The sequence below is a fragment of the Staurois parvus genome, unplaced genomic scaffold (genome assembly GCF_062004578.1).
Source record: "Staurois parvus isolate SC_StPar_1 unplaced genomic scaffold, SC_StPar_1.0 ptg000402l, whole genome shotgun sequence".
In the NCBI taxonomy this organism is placed as follows: Eukaryota; Metazoa; Chordata; class Amphibia; order Anura; family Ranidae; genus Staurois; species Staurois parvus.
Window position 1 is genome coordinate 8,896,564 of NW_028318198.1, and position 14,654 is coordinate 8,911,217.

A 14,654-nucleotide genomic window follows, 5' to 3' on the forward strand; every position below is an offset into this window, starting at 1 on the left:
TGAAGAGACCTGAAAGTGGCACATGGCAGCAGAGTGTGGCGATGGAGACAGCAGCAATGGGAGGCCGTACAGGGACCATGACAGACTCTGGACTTGGCAGCAGCATGAGGAGGCGGTATATAGGGGCCTATGGCAGATTAGGGGCCTGGCAGCAGCTATGTGAGGCCCGTAATCTGCCTGCACCCTATGTCAAAAAATTTAACACACCAGCAGTGTGAAGAGACCTGAAAGTGGCACATGGCAGCAGAGTGTGGCGATGGAGACAGCAGCAATGGGAGGCCGTACAGGGACCATGACAGACTCTGGACTTGGCAGCAGCATGAGGAGGCGGTATATAGGGGCCCATGGCAGATTAGGGGCCTGGCAGCAGCTATGTGAGGCCCGTAATCTGCCTGCACCCTATGTCAAAAAATTAAACACACCAGCAGTGTGAAGAGACCTGAAAGTGGCACATGGCAGCAGAGTGTGGCGATGGAGACAGCAGCAATGGGAGGCCGTACAGGGACCATGACAGACTCTGGACTTGGCAGCAGCATGAGGAGGCGGTATATAGGGGCCCATGGCAGATTAGGGGCCTGGCAGCAGCTATGTGAGGCCCGTAATCTGCCTGCACCCTATGTCAAAAAATTTAACACACCAGCAGTGTGAAGAGACCTGAAAGTGGCACATGGCAGCAGAGTGTGGCGATGGAGACAGCAGCAATGGGAGGCCGTACAGGGACCATGACAGACTCTGGACTTGGCAGCAGCATGAGGAGGCGGTATATAGGGGCCCATGGCAGATTAGGGGCCTGGCAGCAGCTATGTGAGGCCCGTAATCTGCCTGCACCCTATGTCAAAAAATTTAACACACCAGCAGTGTGAAGAGACCTGAAAGTGGCACATGGCAGCAGAGTGTGGCGATGGAGACAGCAGCAATGGGAGGCCGTACAGGGACCATGACAGACTCTGGACTTGGCAGCAGCATGAGGAGGCGGTATATAGGGGCCTATGGCAGATTAGGGGCCTGGCAGCAGCTATGTGAGGCCCGTAATCTGCCTGCACCCTATGTCAAAAAATTTAACACACCAGCAGTGTGAAGAGACCTGAAAGTGGCACATGGCAGCAGAGTGTGGCGATGGAGACAGCAGCAATGGGAGGCCGTACAGGGACCATGACAGACTCTGGACTTGGCAGCAGCATGAGGAGGCGGTATATAGGGGCCCATGGCAGATTAGGGGCCTGGCAGCAGCTATGTGAGGCCCGTAATCTGCCTGCACCCTATGTCAAAAAATTAAACACACCAGCAGTGTGAAGAGACCTGAAAGTGGCACATGGCAGCAGAGTGTGGCGATGGAGACAGCAGCAATGGGAGGCCGTACAGGGACCATGACAGACTCTGGACTTGGCAGCAGCATGAGGAGGCGGTATATAGGGGCCCATGGCAGATTAGGGGCCTGGCAGCAGCTATGTGAGGCCCGTAATCTGCCTGCACCCTATGTCAAAAAATTTAACACACCAGCAGTGTGAAGAGACCTGAAAGTGGCACATGGCAGCAGAGTGTGGCGATGGAGACAGCAGCAATGGGAGGCCGTACAGGGACCATGACAGACTCTGGACTTGGCAGCAGCATGAGGAGGCGGTATATAGGGGCCCATGGCAGATTAGGGGCCTGGCAGCAGCTATGTGAGGCCCGTAATCTGCCTGCACCCTATGTCAAAAAATTTAACACACCAGCAGTGTGAAGAGACCTGAAAGTGGCACATGGCAGCAGAGTGTGGCGATGGAGACAGCAGCAATGGGAGGCCGTACAGGGACCATGACAGACTCTGGACTTGGCAGCAGCATGAGGAGGCGGTATATAGGGGCCTATGGCAGATTAGGGGCCTGGCAGCAGCTATGTGAGGCCCGTAATCTGCCTGCACCCTATGTCAAAAAATTTAACACACCAGCAGTGTGAAGAGACCTGAAAGTGGCACATGGCAGCAGAGTGTGGCGATGGAGACAGCAGCAATGGGAGGCCGTACAGGGACCATGACAGACTCTGGACTTGGCAGCAGCATGAGGAGGCGGTATATAGGGGCCCATGGCAGATTAGGGGCCTGGCAGCAGCTATGTGAGGCCCGTAATCTGCCTGCACCCTATGTCAAAAAATTAAACACACCAGCAGTGTGAAGAGACCTGAAAGTGGCACATGGCATGAGAGACTCTGGACCTGGCAGCAGCAGGAGGAGGCGGTATAGGGGCCCATGGCTGATTAGGGGCCTGGCAGCAGCTATGTGAGGCCCGTTATCTTGCAGCACCCTATGTCAAAAAATTTAACACACCAGCAGTGTGAAGAGACCTGAAAGTGGCACATGGCAGCAGAGTGTGGCGATGGAGACAGCAGCAATGGGAGGCCGTACAGGGACCATGACAGACTCTGGACTTGGCAGCAGCATGAGGAGGCGGTATATAGGGGCCCATGGCAGATTAGGGGCCTGGCAGCAGCTATGTGAGGCCCGTAATCTGCCTGCACCCTATGTCAAAAAATTTAACACACCAGCAGTGTGAAGAGACCTGAAAGTGGCACATGGCAGCAGAGTGTGGCGATGGAGACAGCAGCAATGGGAGGCCGTACAGGGACCATGACAGACTCTGGACTTGGCAGCAGCATGAGGAGGCGGTATATAGGGGCCCATGGCAGATTAGGGGCCTGGCAGCAGCTATGTGAGGCCCGTAATCTGCCTGCACCCTATGTCAAAAAATTTAACACACCAGCAGTGTGAAGAGACCTGAAAGTGGCACATGGCAGCAGAGTGTGGCGATGGAGACAGCAGCAATGGGAGGCCGTACAGGGACCATGACAGACTCTGGACTTGGCAGCAGCATGAGGAGGCGGTATATAGGGGCCCATGGCAGATTAGGGGCCTGGCAGCAGCTATGTGAGGCCCGTAATCTGCCTGCACCCTATGTCAAAAAATTAAACACACCAGCAGTGTGAAGAGACCTGAAAGTGGCACATGGCAGCAGAGTGTGGCGATGGAGACAGCAGCAATGGGAGGCCGTACAGGGACCATGACAGACTCTGGACTTGGCAGCAGCATGAGGAGGCGGTATATAGGGGCCCATGGCAGATTAGGGGCCTGGCAGCAGCTATGTGAGGCCCGTAATCTGCCTGCACCCTATGTCAAAAAATTTAACACACCAGCAGTGTGAAGAGACCTGAAAGTGGCACATGGCAGCAGAGTGTGGCGATGGAGACAGCAGCAATGGGAGGCCGTACAGGGACCATGACAGACTCTGGACTTGGCAGCAGCATGAGGAGGCGGTATATAGGGGCCCATGGCAGATTAGGGGCCTGGCAGCAGCTATGTGAGGCCCGTAATCTGCCTGCACCCTATGTCAAAAAATTTAACACACCAGCAGTGTGAAGAGACCTGAAAGTGGCACATGGCAGCAGAGTGTGGCGATGGAGAAAGCAGCAATGGGAGGCCGTACAGGGACCCATGAGAGACTCTGGACCTGGCAGCAGCATGAGGAGGCGGTATATAGGGGCCTATGGCAGATTAGGGGCCTGGCAGCAGCTATGTGAGGCCCGTAATCTGCCTGCACCCTATGTCAAAAAATTTAACACACCAGCAGTGTGAAGAGACCTGAAAGTGGCACATGGCATGAGAGACTCTGGACCTGGCAGCAGCAGGAGGAGGCGGTATAGGGGCCCATGGCTGATTAGGGGCCTGGCAGCAGCTATGTGAGGCCCGTTATCTTGCAGCACCCTATGTCAAAAAATTTAACACACCAGCAGTGTGAAGAGACCTGAAAGTGGCACATGGCAGCAGAGTGTGGCGATGGAGACAGCAGCAATGGGAGGCCGTACAGGGACCCATGAGAGACTCTGGACCTGGCAGCAGCAGGAGGAGGTGGTATATAGGGGCCCATGGCAGATTAGGGGCCTGGCAGCAGCTATGTGAGGCCCGTAATCTGCCTGCACCCTATGTCAAAAAATTTAACACACCAGCAGTGTGAAGAGACCTGAAAGTGGCACATGGCAGCAGAGTGTGGCGATGGAGACAGCAGCAATGGGAGGCCGTACAGGGACCCATGAGAGACTCTGGACCTGGCAGCAGCAGGAGGAGGTGGTATATAGGGGCCTATGGCAGATTAGGGGCCTGGCAGCAGCTATAGGAGGCCCGTAATCTGCCAGCACCCTATGTCAAAAAATTCAACACACCAGCAGTGTGAGGAGACCTGAAAGTGGCACATGTTTGAGGCATGATTCATGGCGGATTTAGTCAGTTGTGTCAGGAACTGGTGGTTTGAAATCCAGACTAATCCACGCCTGATTCATTTTCACAAACGTGAGTCTCTCCACACTTTGGGTGGACAGTCGTGTCCTCCGCGGAGTTACAATACCTCCTGCCGCACTAAACACGCGCTCCGATGCCACGCTACTGGCCGGGCATGACAGCCTTTCAAGGGCAAATTCAGCTAGTTGGGGCCAAAGGTCAAGTTTCGTTGCCCAGTAGTCAAGGGGATTGTCTACCTCGGTTGGCAGGGTGCTGTCCAAGTAGGCCCAAGCCTGTTGTTTGAGCTCCTGCTCCAGGTCCACCTGATGCTGCTGCTGCTGCTGCGGCTGGTTAGTAGTTTCCTCACTGCGCTGGTGAAGAAAGCTACTCATCATCGACTGCAGACTGAGGCAGCCGCTGCTGGTGGAGCTGCCACTGCTCCTACCACCCCACCCCTCCCCTGCTGCCATGCCAGCGGAACGCGAGCGCACAGGGCCCACAGTGTCTGAGGATGGACGATGGCGCACAAAGGCAGAGACCAACTGACTACATAGGTGGTTTTTATAGTACGTAATTTTGGCCTCCCTCTCAGCAGGTGTGAAAAAGGCCACCATTTTGGACCGGTAGCGAGGGTCCAACAAGGTGGACAGCCAAAAGTCATCCCTCTGTCTGATGGTTATTATTCGGCTGTCGCTACGCAAGCAACCGAGCATGCTATGGGCCATTTGTGCCAAGGAATGCGAGGGACTCCCTGCCTCCATCTCCACAGCATACTGCCACGGTGCGTCTGGGTCCTCTGTCTCCTCCTCCTCCTCCTCTACCAGATGCTCCTGCTCCTCCACTCCTGTCCGCTGAGTGGAAAAACCACCCATTTCACTCAATAATTCCTGAGCACAAATGTCCTCCTCTACCTCCTCCTCTTCTTCCTGTCCTGCCCCCACAGGGGTCATGTGGCGTTGAGATCTGTGCGCCACGTCTACCGCACCCTGACCAGCCATTGTTAACAGCATTTGTTCCAGGACGTGCAACAGAGGAATGACGTCGTTCATCCCATAGTCCTGCCGACTCACGAATAGCGTGGCCTCCTCAAAGGGCCTGAGCAAGCGGCAGGTGTCACGCATGAGCTGCCAATGGCTGACATCTAAGTTACACAGGGGAGTACCTTTATCCGCTTGTAACATCAGGAAATCGGTGATGGCCTTTCGCTGCTCGTAAAGGCGGTCTAACATGTGTAGGGTTGAATTCCACCTTGTTGCAACGTCGCAGATCAGGCGATGCTGTGGAATTCCGTTCTGCCGCTGCAGCTCAATGAGGGTGTTCTTTGCGGTGTAGGAATGGCTGAAATGCATGCACAGTTTACGTGACATTTTAAGGATGTCTTGCAGTGGGATGGTGGATTTTAGGAACCGCTTGACAACCAGATTGAACACGTGAGCCATGCATGGCGCATGGCACAACCTTCCTTGACGCAGAGCAGACACCATGTTCTTTCCGTTGTCAGTCAACATGGTTCCGATTTTTAGTTTGCGCGGAGACAGCCATCTGTCGATTTCTCTGTTCATTACACTCAGCAGTTCCTCCCCTGTGTGACTACGTTCGCCAAGGCATACCAGGTGCAGCACAGCGTGACACCGTTGCGCCCTGCACATGTGATATGCCGGTCGGGTAATGGGACTTGGCACGGGGGTGGCGGCTGAGGACACGGCGGAAAAAGAGGTGGTAGAGGCGGACATGCTTGCTGGACCAAGGACGTGCAAACGTGGAGGCAAAAGCGTCGTGACCTGTCCAAGTTGCTGGTGCGGCTGTGCCGGCACCACGTTCACCCAGTGGGCCGTAAATGACATGTACTGTCCCTGACCGTAGTTACAGCTCCACACGTCGGCGCTGCCGTGCACTTTGGCAGAGACCGACATGCTCAAAGACTGGCCCACCATCTCTTCTACATGTGAATGCAGGGCTGGCACTGCCTTTTGGGCAAAGAAATGACGGCTTGGCACTCTCCACCGCGGCGCGGCACAAGCCATCATTTCTCGGAAAGGTGCTGAGTCCACCAGTTGGAAAGGGAGGGACTGCAGCACCAGCAACTTGGACAGGAGGACGTTCAGCTTTTGCACCGTCGGGTGCGTGCTCGCAAACTGTTGTCTCTTGGATACGGATTCCAAGAAAGACTGTTGACGGAATCCGAGAAGAGGAGTAGCAGGAGAAGGAGCATCTGAACGAGCGGAAGATGCCAATGAGCGACAACTCCCCTCAGCAGAGGTGTTGGAGCCTTGACTGGCTGATAGAGGGCGATTGACGACGTCGGGTGACGGAGCAAGTAACGGAGCGGGTGATGGAGCGGGGGCTGGGGCAGGCAGAACCGCCGTATGTTTATCACGGTTTTCCCAGGCCACCGAATGGTGACGCTGCATATGCTGACGCAACGCTGTAGTCCCAACATGGGCCCCCTGGCCACGCTTGCATTTCTGGCCACATAGTCGACATACGGCTACATTTACTTCCTCGGGCGGCTTGAGGAAAAATTGCCACACCACCGAGTAGGAAACTTTGCCCCCGCTACTCTTCACTGGCTGACTGCTACTTCCTCCGTGCGCACCGGCACCACTACTGGCCGTGGTGGTAGGCTGCAGTGGAGCTGGTGCTCTACTCCGTGGACGTTTGGCTCCACTGACACTGATGCGACCCTGCTGCTGTCTCCTGGGCAACCCACCGACTGTTTTGCTCGCTGCCAAGCTGCCACCCTCTTCTCCTGATGATGCGGAAGAAATTGCCTGATGACGACGAGGCTGCCAAGTGCGATCAACCTCCTCATCATCAAGTAGGGTCTCCGCCTCACTACTAGCCCCCTCGGCTGCGTCTGGGTCAGGAGACAGACCTGTCTCTAGACCGGCTACCGAGCCACTCTCCTCGCCAGTACTTGTTCGCTTGGCTGCTGAAAAGGCCGATGTCTCCCCCCGTTCCTGACCGCCCTCTGTTAGCTCTTCCTCACTGTACAGTGGGGCTGAGCCCACAGCATGCGATACTTCGCTTGGTGAGGGAACAGCAAAGGACAGGGGCAGGTAGAGGACACGTGATTTCAGTGGGCTTGGTCCCGGGCCATGCCAACTAACGGTTGTGTCTGACGTACCCACCGACCGTTGGCTGTAGGTGTCAGAGGTGACCTGGGAAGAGGAAGACGACCGAGCCAACCAATCAATGACGGCAGGGTTGTCGGTGGAGACACGACCGCTGGATGACACCGGGAGCACTGGCCTCTGGCTGCGAATACTGCTGCCTCGACCCCTTCCTCTGCTGCCACGTCTGCTCGCTCCTAAAACATTGCCTCCTCTGCCACTCCTCTGCATGTTGTCTGACATACTATTTAATTCAACGATTAGGTGTCCCTGAGTAACAATTCTCTGGCACTCAGTAACAATTCTGTCTGTCCCTGAGTATGAATTCTGTGGCCCTGAGTAACAATTCTGTGTCTGTGCGAGTAACAATTCTGTGTCTGTGCGAGTAACAATTCTGTGTCTGTGCAAGTAACAATTTTGTGTCTGTGCGAGTAACAATTCTCTGGCACTCAGTAACAATTCTGTCTGTCCCTGAGTAACAATTCTCTGGCACTCAGTAACAATTCTGTCTGTCCCTGAGTAACAATTCTCTGGCACTCAGTAACAATTCTGTCTGTCCCTGAGTAACAATTCTCTGGCACTCAGTAACAATTCTGTCTGTCCCTGAGTATGAATTCTGTGGCCCTGAGTAACAATTCTGTGTCTGCGCGAGTAACAATTCTGTGTCTGTGCAAGTAACAATTTTGTGTCTGTGCAAGTAACAATTTTGTGTCTGTGCGAGTAACAATTCTCTGGCACTCAGTAACAATTCTGTCTGTCCCTGAGTAACAATTCTCTGGCACTCAGTAACAATTCTGTCTGTCCCTGAGTAACAATTCTCTGGCACTCAGTAACAATTCTGTCTGTCCCTGAGTAACAATTCTCTGGCACTCAGTAACAATTGTGTGTCTGTGCAAGTAACAATTCTGTGTCTGTGCAAGTAACAATTTTGTGTCTGTGAGAGTAACAATTCTCTGGCACTCAGTAACAATTCTGTCTGTCCCTGAGTAACAATTCTCTGGCACTCAGTAACAATTCTGTCTGTCCCTGAGTATGAATTCTGTGGCCCTGAGTAACAATTCTGTCTCTGTGCGAGTAACAATTCTGTGTCTGTGCAAGTAACAATTTTGTGTCTGTGAGAGTAACAATTCTCTGGCACTCAGTAACAATTCTGTCTGTCCCTGAGTAACAATTCTCTGGCACTCAGTAACAATTCTGTCTTCCCTGAGTAACAATTCTCTGGCACTCAGTAACAATTCTGTCTGTCCCTGAGTATGAATTCTGTGGCCCTGAGTAACAATTGTGTGTCTGTGCAAGTAACAATTCTGTGTCTGTGCAAGTAACAATTTTGTGTCTGTGAGAGTAACAATTCTCTGGCACTCAGTAACAATTCTGTCTGTCCCTGAGTAACAATTCTCTGGCACTCAGTAACAATTCTGTCTGTCCCTGAGTAACAATTCTGTCTGTCCCTGAGTATGAATTCTGTGGCCCTGAGTAAGAATTCTCTGGCACTCAGTAACAATTCTGTCTGTCCCTGAGTATGAATTCTGTGGCCCTGAGTAACAATTGTGTGTCTGTGCAAGTAACAATTCTGTGTCTGTGCAAGTAACAATTTTGTGTCTGTGAGAGTAACAATTCTCTGGCACTCAGTAACAATTCTGTCTGTCCCTGAGTAACAATTCTCTGGCACTCAGTAACAATTCTGTCTGTCCCTGAGTATGAATTCTGTGGCCCTGAGTAACAATTCTGTCTCTGTGCGAGTAACAATTCTGTCTCTGTGCGAGTAACAATTCTGTGTCTGTGCAAGTAACAATTTTGTGTCTGTGAGAGTAACAATTCTCTGGCACTCAGTAACAATTCTGTCTGTCCCTGAGTAAGAATTCTCTGGCACTCAGTAACAATTCTGTCTGTCCCTGAGTAACAATTCTCTGGCACTCAGTAACAATTCTGTCTGTCCCTGAGTAACAATTCTGTCTGTCCCTGAGTATGAATTCTGTGGCCCTGAGTAAGAATTCTCTGGCACTCAGTAACAATTCTGTCTGTCCCTGAGTATGAATTCTGTGGCCCTGAGTAACAATTGTGTGTCTGTGCAAGTAACAATTCTGTGTCTGTGCAAGTAACAATTTTGTGTCTGTGAGAGTAACAATTCTCTGGCACTCAGTAACAATTCTGTCTGTCCCTGAGTAACAATTCTCTGGCACTCAGTAACAATTCTGTCTGTCCCTGAGTAACAATTCTCTGGCACTCAGTAACAATTCTGTCTGTCCCTGAGTAACAATTCTCTGGCACTCAGTAACAATTCTGTCTGTCCCTGAGTAACAATTCTGTCTGTCCCTGAGAATGAATTCTGTGGCCCTGAGTAAGAATTCTCTGGCACTCAGTAACAATTCTGTCTGTCCCTGAGTAACAATTCTCTGGCACTCAGTAACAATTCTGTCTGTCCCTGAGTATGAATTCTGTGGCCCTGAGTAACAATTGTGTGTCTGTGCAAGTAACAATTCTGTGTCTGTGCAAGTAACAATTTTGTGTCTGTGAGAGTAACAATTCTCTGGCACTCAGTAACAATTCTGTCTGTCCCTGAGTAACAATTCTCTGGCACTCAGTAACAATTCTGTCTGTCCCTGAGTAACAATTCTGTCTGTCCCTGAGTATGAATTCTGTGGCCCTGAGTAAGAATTCTCTGGCACTCAGTAACAATTCTGTCTGTCCCTGAGTATGAATTCTGTGGCCCTGAGTAACAATTGTGTGTCTGTGCAAGTAACAATTCTGTGTCTGTGCAAGTAACAATTTTGTGTCTGTGAGAGTAACAATTCTCTGGCACTCAGTAACAATTCTGTCTGTCCCTGAGTAACAATTCTCTGGCACTCAGTAACAATTCTGTCTGTCCCTGAGTATGAATTCTGTGGCCGTGAGTAACAATTCTGTCTCTGTGCGAGTAACAATTCTGTGTCTGTGCAAGTAACAATTTTGTGTCTGTGAGAGTAACAATTCTCTGGCACTCAGTAACAATTCTGTCTGTCCCTGAGTAACAATTCTCTGGCACTCAGTAACAATTCTGTCTGTCCCTGAGTAACAATTCTCTGGCACTCAGTAACAATTCTGTCTGTCCCTGAGTAACAATTCTGTCTGTCCCTGAGTATGAATTCTGTGGCCCTGAGTAAGAATTCTCTGGCACTCAGTAACAATTCTGTCTGTCCCTGAGTATGAATTCAGTGGCCCTGAGTAACAATTGTGTGTCTGTGCAAGTAACAATTCTGTGTCTGTGCAAGTAACAATTTTGTGTCTGTGAGAGTAACAATTCTCTGGCACTCAGTAACAATTCTGTCTGTCCCTGAGTAACAATTCTCTGGCACTCAGTAACAATTCTGTCTGTCCCTGAGTAACAATTCTCTGGCACTCAGTAACAATTCTGTCTGTCCCTGAGTAACAATTCTCTGGCACTCAGTAACAATTCTGTCTGTCCCTGAGTAACAATTCTGTCTGTCCCTGAGAATGAATTCTGTGGCCCTGAGTAAGAATTCTCTGGCACTCAGTAACAATTCTGTCTGTCCCTGAGTAACAATTCTCTGGCACTCAGTAACAATTCTGTCTGTCCCTGAGTAAAAATTCTGTGGCCCTAATAACGTTTCTGTGGCCCTAAGTAACAATTCTCTGGCACTGAGTAACAATTCTGTCTGTCCCTGAGTATGAATTCTGTGGCCCTAACTAGCGTTTCTTTGTCCCTAAATAACGATTCTGTGGCCCTCATTAACAAGTCTGTGTCCCTGAGTAATGGTTCTCTGTCCCTAAGTAACTTCTCTCTGTCCCCAATTCTCGTTTCTGTGGCCCTAACTCTGTCCCTGTCCCTAGTACAGAGCGGTCTGCCTCTGTTCAATGACTGCAGGCAAATGAAGATTTCCAAAATGGCCGCTATATATACCTCGACCATTACACAGTGCTGGCTGGCTGGCTGCTGATTGGCTGATGCGATCACATGTCGTTGAGGAATGCATTATGGGGCAGCGCGCCTTGTCTGCGCGCCTTCCCCGACATCCCCGCTCCGTCGCCGCACATGTCAGCCGCCATTTTCGGAAAAATTTCGATTCGCGCGTCCGAATTAGGCTGTTTTTCGGATTCGGCACGAATCGAAATTTTTCCGATATTCGACTCGAATTCCACTTCGGATACTTCGATTCGCTCATCTCTAATTAGGACGTATGTCCATTTGTTCTCTTGATTCTTTGAATACAGACATGGATCTGCTTTACTTTTTGAGAACCCTTCTTTTCTGAGTATTTCGTTCACTTTTTCATTCCATGCTCTCGTCGCTTGCTTGAGCCCGTAGATGCTCTTTTGCAGTTTGCATACAAGGTTCTTTTCTTTCTCAAAGCCTGGTGGCTGTTCCATGTACAGATCCTCCTTGATGTCTCCATACAAAAAGGCAGTTTTGACATCTAGATGCTTTACTTGCATTCCCTTTCCGGCTGCAATACTAAGGAGTGTTCTTATAGTTAAATGTTTCACAACTGGAGCAAATGTCTCATCGTAATCTTCTCCAAATTTCTGGGAGTATCCCTTGGCAACTAATCTTGCTTTGTATCTATGGATGTTTCCTTCTGCATCATATTTTACTTTAAAAGTCCATTTGCTTCCGATGGTTTTGTGACCGGGAGGGAGTTCTGTTAGTGACCAAGTTTTATTTTCTTGAAGTGATTTTATTTCTTCTTCAGCTGCTTTTCTCCACTGATCGGCTTCCCTTCTCGGCAAAGTTTCTATGTCTTCCCAGGATGTTGGCTCCTGTGTTTGATGTGTTTTAGCAGTGTATGATAACCTGCGGGTGGGATCCCTTTTGTCATTCGAGAGGATCTTCTGATTTCTTGTTGTTCAGTGGGTTCTATTGGATCGTTAATTGTAAGTTCCACTTCTTGTTCTGGCTCTTGTCCTGCTTCGCATAAATCAGTGTCTCTTGCCGATTCAGTGTGTAAATCCTCTCCACATTTTTCAAGAATTGTATTATCTGGTGCTTCACTTTCATCAAAATAAACACTGCGGCTTGCTGTGACCTTGTTGGTCTTTCGACAAAGGATTCTATATCCCTTACTCTGCTCACTGTAGCCAACCAGAATGCCTTCTATGGCTTTGTTCTCCAACTTGGAGCGTTTCTGACTTGGAATGTGGGCATATGCTTTACAGCCAAATACTCTGATGTGTCCTACGTTAGGTTTTGATCCGTTCCACATTTCATATGGTGTACTCTCAATAGATTTTGATGGGAGCCTGTTTTGTAGGTATGTTGCAGTCATTATTGCTTCTCCCCAGTATTTGTTAGGTAAGCCAGCGTCCGTAATCATACATCTTGTCATTTCTACAAGAGTGCGATTCTTTCTTTCCGCTACACCGTTTTGCTCAGGAGTGTATGGTACGGTTGTTTGGTGTATAATACCTTGTTTCTTTAGGTATGATTCCATCTCTTTATTCATATATTCCCCTCCATTGTCAGTGCGTATTATTCCAGGTTTCCTTTGAAACTTGTTGCTTGTCATAGCTACAAACTCTTGAAATTTTTCTAATGTCTCACTTTTGTGCTTCATTAGATACGTTATTGTGTACTGGGAATAATCATCGATGAAAGTCAGTAAATATCTGTTCCTGCCAGGTGTGATGGTTTTCATTGGTCCACACACATCACTGTGTATCAGTTCCATGGGTTTAATGGTTTTACTCTGACTGGTCTGTGAAAGAGGGGTTCGGGTGGCCTTTGCTTTGATGCAACACGTGCACTTGCTGAGTGTGTGGCAAGGCAATATTTTCATGTCTTCTGATAGATCTCTCTTTGCAAAGTCCTTTATAGCTTCTGGGTTTCGATGCCCCAATCTTCTATGCCACAGGTGGATGCACTTGTCATGTGGGTTATGAGTTGCCGCATTAGCCTTCTCACTTTCAGTGACGAGTTTGTACAGATGTTCATTTAATCTTCCTCTTGCTAGAATTTGCTTTCCATTTTGAATTGTGCATTCATTACCTCTGAACTGGACAGTGAGTCCATTGCTTGCAAGGGTTTTAACTGATAGGAGGCTTCCTTCTAGGTTTGGAACATATAGAACATTCTTTACAAGGATGCTCTGCTTGCCCCTGATGGCGTTTTGCAGTTCAGAAATCCCTGACCTTTACCTTCTGCTGTAATACTTTTCCCATTTGCTAGGAAGACTTTATCTTTTACACTAAAATCAATTTCTGTGACGAATGTCTCGTCGCTTGTCATGTGACTTGATGCCCCTGAATCAATGTACCATCCATGTGAGGTACTATTCTGAGTCACTTTAAAAGTACCACTCCATGATGCACTTTCATTTTCTTTCATGACTGCTTTAGCTCTTTCTCTTGTGGGTAGCTCCCGCTTTCGCTGCTCAGCTTTCCAGATTGAACAGTTCTTTTTCAGGTGACTGGCCTTTTTGCAGCGAAAACATACCCTGGTTTCTTTGCTTTGTCTTATGCCTTCATGCACCTTCAGAGCTGCCTCTGGTCTCTCGTTCTCTTCACTATGCAAATTTTCCTTTCTTCTGCTGTATTCATCAATTAATTTTCACTTAACATATTCTAGCGTCAGTTCAGTTTCCGGTCTAGTTTCTAGAGCATTTATAAGAGCACTGTATGATTCTGGAAGGCTGCACAGAAGTAGCGCCACAACATGGTTGCCTTTTATTTCTTCACCTATTGCACCCAGCTGGTCCACAATTTCTAGCATGGCATTTACATGTTCACCCATTTCCTGCCCTTTTTCCAGCCTCATCTTATACAGTTTGCGCAGTAGATATAGTTTACTGTTCAGGTTTGCACGTTCATGCAGCTTTTGTAATGCAGTCCACATACCTTTAGCTGTGCTTTCTTTCCTTATATGAATGAGTTGATCATCCTCCACTAACAGGCTTATGACTGCTTTTGCTTGCCTGTTTTTTCTGTCCCATTCTTCCGGGTTGTCATTGGGTCTGTGTGTATCTAGTATCTGCCACAAGTCATCTTTGGATAACAGCATTTCAAGCTTAAACTTCCATAGCTGGTAGTTGGTGTTGTTGAGCTTTGCTATTGTAAACTTCATATCTGAAGCGCTTGCCATCTTTCAGTGAATTGGTAGGATTGTAAATGCAGCACTTACTTGCTTGTAGTTTTCCTTTTTTTTTTTTTTTCAGTGTCTGGAGCTGGGCCCATAACCTGTTGGTTATGTGTTATAGAAGACACTGGTAGTGATAGCAGAATTCAGGCTTTACTTGTGTGGCTCAAGTTACAAACATACAGAGCACATTGCAGCAGACATATTACAGACACATTACTTCCTGAAG

The 14,654-nt window shown here is 49.3% G+C and overlaps 1 protein-coding gene across 8 annotated transcripts in view; it reads left to right on the forward strand.

Moving 5' to 3' along the window:
• The window catches only part of NTNG1 (netrin G1), a 379,145-nt gene that overhangs the window by 266,475 nt on the left and 98,016 nt on the right, over positions 1-14,654 (forward strand). The gene's annotated exons all lie outside the window — the stretch shown is intronic.